A 7,309-nucleotide genomic window follows, 5' to 3' on the forward strand; every position below is an offset into this window, starting at 1 on the left:
ATCGTAAATACATGCAGCAAATAATTCAGCTGGAAATGTGGCCCAAATGCAACTGTGTAGATATATGAAATCTTGATGTTGATGAAACACTAAATAGATACATCAGTAGCATTAAATGACAATATAATGTCACTCATAATTTCATGACAAACAAATAATGAAGGGTAGAAGCTACAAATTAGTATTCTTTTTAAGATTTCTATTTCAATGAACTGGTTACCACCAACCTTTTCGAAATAGGAAATAGTTTTTCATAGAATCCCCGAATCATCTGTCAATTATTTAATCAATTTAATCAATTCTTTTTTTGGAATACTAAAAAGATTATATATATTTTTTCTTATTTACCGGGATTCTGAAAAGAATCTGAATTCTAAAAATTCAAATAAGAAGAATAAAAAAAAGTTGCTTTTTGATTATTTCAGATTGATTAGAACCAATATATAATAGATTAGATGAAACAAAGAAAAAATGTGGATGACATTCTATCTATATCGATACATATCTAAAGAAACCATAATGAAATGATAAATTTCCCTGGACCATCTTCCTTTTTATTCCGTAAGAGCAAAGTAATTTTTTTTTCACGATAAGAGCAAAGCTTAATATATTTTCGGGTGGAGTGCATTTTGACTCCACCTCTTTTGGTTTAAAAAAAAAAAGTAAAATAAGAATCCAATAAGAAAACAAAATTTGATCATTAAATATATAAAAGTTTTTTTTTTTTTGACTCATAAATATATAAAAGTTGTTTTAACAAACATTCATATTTTAATTTCACATATCAAAGCATAAATAGACTCCAAAAATGAGGCCATGTTTGCAATAAATCATGCACAAAGAGCAGGCCATTAATGAGACAATTCAACTTTGTTGGCTTGTCCATAGTCACATCACAGTTGAAGTTGTTTTCTAACAACTTCAGAGAGATACTATTATGAGACATTATATATAATATACCATTATAGTGCATCTTTGAAATTGATTCACATTTAATTTGACAAAATTGCAATGAATCAATAGTAAGATTTTAACAAAAATTAATATAGAGACATTATATATAATATGTAGGAACTGAATTCAAACTTTAGTATTTTTACTATTTCGCTAAACTACTTAAAAAAAAATTACTTTAAAATTTTAACAAAATTATAGTGTCACGCTTATATAATCAAACTCAATGATTCCCAACATACAAATACGAAGGTTAGTAAATTCTAATGGTCCTAATTGTAGTTGTTGGAAAGCATTTTACATTTTTACCCACATGCCTCTTCTTCAATGTGGAGTAAAATGCTAACTAAAAACTTTGTCCAATTTTATTTTTCTTGAATATCTTAACTTATTGTGTGTAGCACACTAGTCATTAGCTTATGCTCTTTTAGATTAAGAAGGAATGTCGAAGGGAAAGAAAGAAAATGAATGAAAATATTGTTAAGGGAAGAAAGTGATAGGGAAGAATGCAGAAAGTAAGATGGTTATAATGTACTATATTCGTCCTAATATACATCTTTTATAAAAACACGAGCATTACAAAAAGTAGTTTTGCATTAAATTTATCAATAATGTACATTCTTTTTTTTTTAAAAAAAATTACACTTTGATTATTAAGAAAGAGAAATAAAAATATTATTTCTCTTCATTTAATTAGAGATATTTTTGTGAAAATTTAATTAATCCTTCCACTTTCTTTTCAATTTATTTCTGTCCGTTTTATGTAGGAAAGTTTTTCCTTTTAAGTAAAAGTTTTTCTCTTCACTATATATATATATATGCATCCCTGAAGGATTATACAAAAGATCATTATTCTTAAGTTATAGTTCTTGAAGAAACTTATATATAAAATGTCCTAAATCAGTTTGATATGAACAAATATAATTTGTTGTGTACTAGAATGATTATAATGTCACTTGATGTGAACAAAGATAATTTAATGTCTCGAGAAAATGATTTGTTACTTGAATTGGTCTTGAAGTACCATATTTTAGTTCCTTTGACAACACTATTGATTGCATTTTACTAATTATGTATGTGATGATATCAATAAATTCAAATATATTTGAATAAAGTCAAGTATATAATTTGTATCTTAGAGATACAACAATATCGTCCAATTATGTGGAAGTTTTAACACTAAATCCAGAAAGTTCAGAATGTGGTTTTGTTGAGGTTTGTGATTCTACACATACAATAAATTTGAAGAAAATAGTATCGCATCTACGGCTAATGAAAAGAAAAGTATATTAAAGGAGAAGAATTAGATATTTCTACAGAGTCATTATCAAGTAAAACTTTTGATACACTATAAAGAAGATTGATTAATCTTTTTCGTCTCAGATATAATTGTCCTTATGAGGGGAAGATATAATTATGTTCTGCACTATTTTTACGTTAAACATTGTTTATAACAGACATACAAACACAATAAAATGCTATTGTTTAAAAAAAAAAAAAAATAGAAAAAAATACTATTGTTTATTAACAAGGAACTTCAACGTACGTTACCATTATCATACAAGTTTAAACTACACGACAATTTTTTATTTTTTTAAAAAAAACAATACAACCAAAATATAGTTTAAATAACGGTCTTTTCCACCTAAGGGAAATTGTTGTTTGCCCGTCAATGCATACACAAACCATGTCTTGCTCAGCTTGCTAAACCTTTTAAGGATGTCCTCGATGAAAGGTTATGTTTCAACCCTAAGATCGAAGTTTATAGGCCCATTTCCTTTCACACGAGTATGCACATCACAGTTGTTTTTATTAGGAAGAAAAGACACCTCCTCATCTTGAAATGGTCTAATAGCATAAGAATCATCCTTGTGAGGCAAAAGACTTTCGCAAATCATTGATTCTATCTCGTAAAGTCTTGCAGCCTCGCTCAAATGAACGAAAAAAACCTCAGATGATTTCGTGCATTCAACAATTGTACGACCTTCAGAAGCAAGCGTATTAACCGCATCAATCATATGCAAAGGCCCCATCGTTTCCAAGGTTCACTTTTGTACCACCCATCATATGGTTTTAGGCTTTGACAATTATCAATCGAAAAACCACATTTGTCATATTGCATCCATTTGTCGTCTGCATAAAAAGCTACGAAATACAGATCTTCCCTAGAAATTAGGAATTTGGATGATACTTGTTGTGGAGTAAAAACTTCAATCTCCACCAAAGGATAACCCCCTTTAGCTACGTTCAAATTACGGATATCTTCAAATACACTCTCATCCAAATATGTTATTGATCTCAACCAGCTAATTATCTAGATATATTTCTTCATTATATGACAATTATCATTAATATAAAACTTTTTCTTAAAATTGAGAGACATGTCGGCATAACATAGAGCCGGGGATTTTTGTTCCTTTTTGTCTTTCTTGTCATTTATGTCTCTTTTTGTCATTTTCCCCCATCCTAGAGTAATCACTAGAATGATTATAATGTCACTTGATATGAACAAAGATAATTTCATGTCTCAAGAAAATGATTAGTTACTTGAATTGGTCTTGAAGTACCATATTTTAGTTTCGTTGAGAATATTATTGCATTTTGCTAATTATGTATGTGCGGTATCAATAAACTCAAAATATTTGAACAAAGTCAAATATATAATTTGTATCTTAAAGATACAACAATATCATTCAAAAATATGTCGTATTCGACCAATAAGAAATGAAGATATTATGATAATTGTTTTTGCTACATATATCATTTTCCTAATATTAAATATATTTATTTAATTGATTCTCTATTATATTACCATTGATTGGTCTTTTTCATCCTAGATATAATTGTCCTTATGATGGGAAGATATGATCATGTTCTACACTCTTTTTCCTTTAAACATTGTTTATATAACATACATACATACATACAAACACAATAAAATGCTATTGTTTAAAATACAATAAAAAAATTAAAAATGCTATTGTTTATTTATTTATTTATTTATTTTTAAATAGAAAATGTATCATTAACAAGGAACTTCAGGGTACCATGATCATACAAGTTTAAACTACGAAACAATATTTTTTTTTTATTTTTAAAAAGCAATGCAACCAAAATATAGTTTAAGGCAATGAAATGCAACCGATTGGTTGATTCACATCATGCAAATGCAATCAACACATTTAAGAGTACATATTACTTAATCTCGCACCTAACTCCATGCAAAGAGAATAATCATATGTATCTATCGTGGTTCTGATATTTAGTAAGAACTTTCTTTTCCTTCTGAAGTTTACGGACTATTGTTTCCATTTCCTTGTAAACTTCGCGGACTATTGTACCACGTTCACTCTTGATTTTCCATTGGTCTAACGCTTTTTCAAGATTGATGTTGCACAAAGTAGCAAGAGTGCACATCAAACTCTTCTTTGATTCCATATGAAGCTTCAACCAGAACCATCATCTTTTGTGCCATAGCCAACAACCAGAACTGCATGGTTTGGATGATCAACTAACATCCATGTTGTCCAACCTCTCCATGCATCCGTCGTTTGTTAAGGAGCCCTAATCAATTAAGTACAAATCCTCATATAAATGCTTCCCTGCATAAATAATTTTCTAACTTTTTTGTAACCCTCTATTTCGTTGTCCACACAAATATTTACGTCGACGAACTGTTGTGCAACGGCATACATCAACTCATCCTCGTATGGATCCCATCGAAGCCCGGACTCTATTCTAACTTTGTGAGCTCCTTTGACTTTAAACAATGAAGCCAAAGTAGTAATGAACAAATGGTTAACAAATTACAAATTAAATTAGGTGAGCAAAAAAATGACATTAAACATGGAACTAACCATTTTTTCTTTTTTGTTTTCCGTGCAATAGACACCCTCAAAAGGATAATCTTTTTCTAAAAAATGTCTTTCTCGATCACATAACTCAGTCTGTCAAACACGTAACCATCTTTAATATGTTATAGTGCCGTAAACAAATGTTATTGGTGACAAGCCCACAACAATAAAAGATATTAGGCTTAAATACAGTTTTGTCCCCCCTATTTTGATTAAATCGGAATTTTACCCCCCCCCCCCCCCCCCCCCCCCCCGTTTTAAAACTTGGACTTTTACCCCCCCTGTTTTATAATTTTTTGGATTTTGCCCCCCACTAAAATTCTGCTTTCGAGTAACAACTTCAAAGCTTCGCACACAACTCAATTTGGATCAATAATTCACCAAATGGATATAGAAATGACCGTAATTGTGTTATCTTTCCACAGAATCAAACCTCACCAAATTTGGTGTTATAAAGAGAGATTAATTACCATTTTAGTGAAGGTATGTCCCCCAAAAATTCTGCACAAAATCTGTTTTCGAGTCACAACTTCAAAACTTCGCACAGAATTTCATTTGGATCCATAATTCATCAAACGGATATCGAAATAACCGTAATCGAGTTATATTTCCACAGAATCAAACTCCACTAAATTTGGAGTTATAGAGAGAGATTAATTATCATTTTAGTGAAGGTCTGTCCAAATTAATTATTGTATGGAACTACTACTGGTATTTTTGTAATGTCTCTCACCCTGTAGCTCATTTTTCAATAGTATTTACATGTTCGGAAAGCTAACGAAATTACCCTTGTGTTCATTTAAATTTCTTCAAATTTGAAGTTACGATGTGTTTGGTACACGATGTTGAATTTGAAGGTCATAAGTAGATTTTTGCAAAATTAGTAATTGGACAGACGTTCGCTAAAACTGTAATTAATATCTCTTTGTAACTCCAAATTTAGTGGGGTTTGATTCTGTGGAAAGCTAACTCGATTATGGTTATTTCGGTATCTGTTTGGTGAATTATTGATACAAATTGAGTTGTGTGCGAAGCCTTGAAGTTGTGACTCGAAAGCAGATTTTTGCAGAATTTTGGGGGACATACCTTCACTAAAACGGTAATTAATCTCTCTTTGTAACTCCAAATTTAGTGGGGTTTAATTCTGTGGAAAGCTAACTCGATTATGGTTATTTCGGTATCTGTTTGGTGAATTATTGATCCAAATTGAGTTGTGTGCGAAGCTTTGAAGTTGTGACTCGAAAGCAGAATATTAGGGGGGGCAAAATCCAAAAAATTATAAAACAGGGGGTAAAAGTCCGCGTCTTAAAATAAGGGAGGTAAAATTCCGATTTAATCAAAACAGGGAGGGCAAAACTGCATTTAAGCCAAGATATTAAAAACAAAGAAAAAAAACAAAAAAAAAGACATAAAGCGATTTAATTGGATCGGGCGGCAAATAGGTTGTACTAAAAATTATTTTCACTCTTGTTCAAATATGGCTTTTATGTCATTCTTTTGAGTTCAATTGATTCTTTATTGTTAAGAAAATTATTTGATTTTGTTTTTTAATGGCCGAAAATAACTTGATTTAAAATCTTGTAAAATGTTATTTCGCCATCTAAACATTTGTAGGAAGTTTTCTTGATTATCATATTCTATTGAGTCATCGTGACCACGAACAGGAAATCCTTGCAACAATAGATAGCAAAGACAATAAAGTGAGGTTGTCAATCGAATTCGATACAAGTCACGAGCAACATCAAATTGCCTTGATATCAAAACTTCAATATGTTGATTTTGTTTATTCAAATCTTTACATTTATTCCAAGCAATGTTATGAGCATAAATACAGCCTAGATGTAATGAGAGTTTGTTTTTCTTATTTCAATTTGTGAATTCCTCTATTACAAATGTATCACCGCTATATTGTTTTCCAACATCATGTTTAAACAAATAACAATAAAGACAAAATGCAACATCTTTATTAATACTATATTCTAACCAATTGCCAATTCACTAAACCAAGAGGAACAAAATCTTCTCATTGAATTCCAAATTTTCTTTGGGGAAAGTTATGTTGCATAGCTTGACATAGTCCTCTTTGTAAATATGTGATTTGTATTATCTCTTGATGAGTAGGATGATATGTTGATATTTTAAAGGCCGCTTGCCAAGATCTTATGGAGACTCTTTCAAATTAAATTGAACATAATTAATAAAATTAGAACTAGATTCTTGCTCTTGAGATGATAGTCTCCTCTTAAAAAATCTTTCCATAACCTCATACAACACCAAAATGAGCATAATTAATAAAATACAACAAATTAAAACAAGTCATAATAAGCATCAATGACTCCAACCACAACATATTTTGTCACCACAATAAAAATAACACGATTCATACATAACACAAGGACATATTCTATTATTTAATTTAAAATTTAAACAAACTACAGATTATGTTACCACAACACAACAACACACTTTTCCATTACATTAGAAACTTATTAAATTATACT

Source organism: Trifolium pratense, linkage group LG2, assembly GCF_020283565.1.
Source record: "Trifolium pratense cultivar HEN17-A07 linkage group LG2, ARS_RC_1.1, whole genome shotgun sequence".
Lineage (NCBI taxonomy): Eukaryota > Viridiplantae > Streptophyta > Magnoliopsida > Fabales > Fabaceae > Trifolium > Trifolium pratense.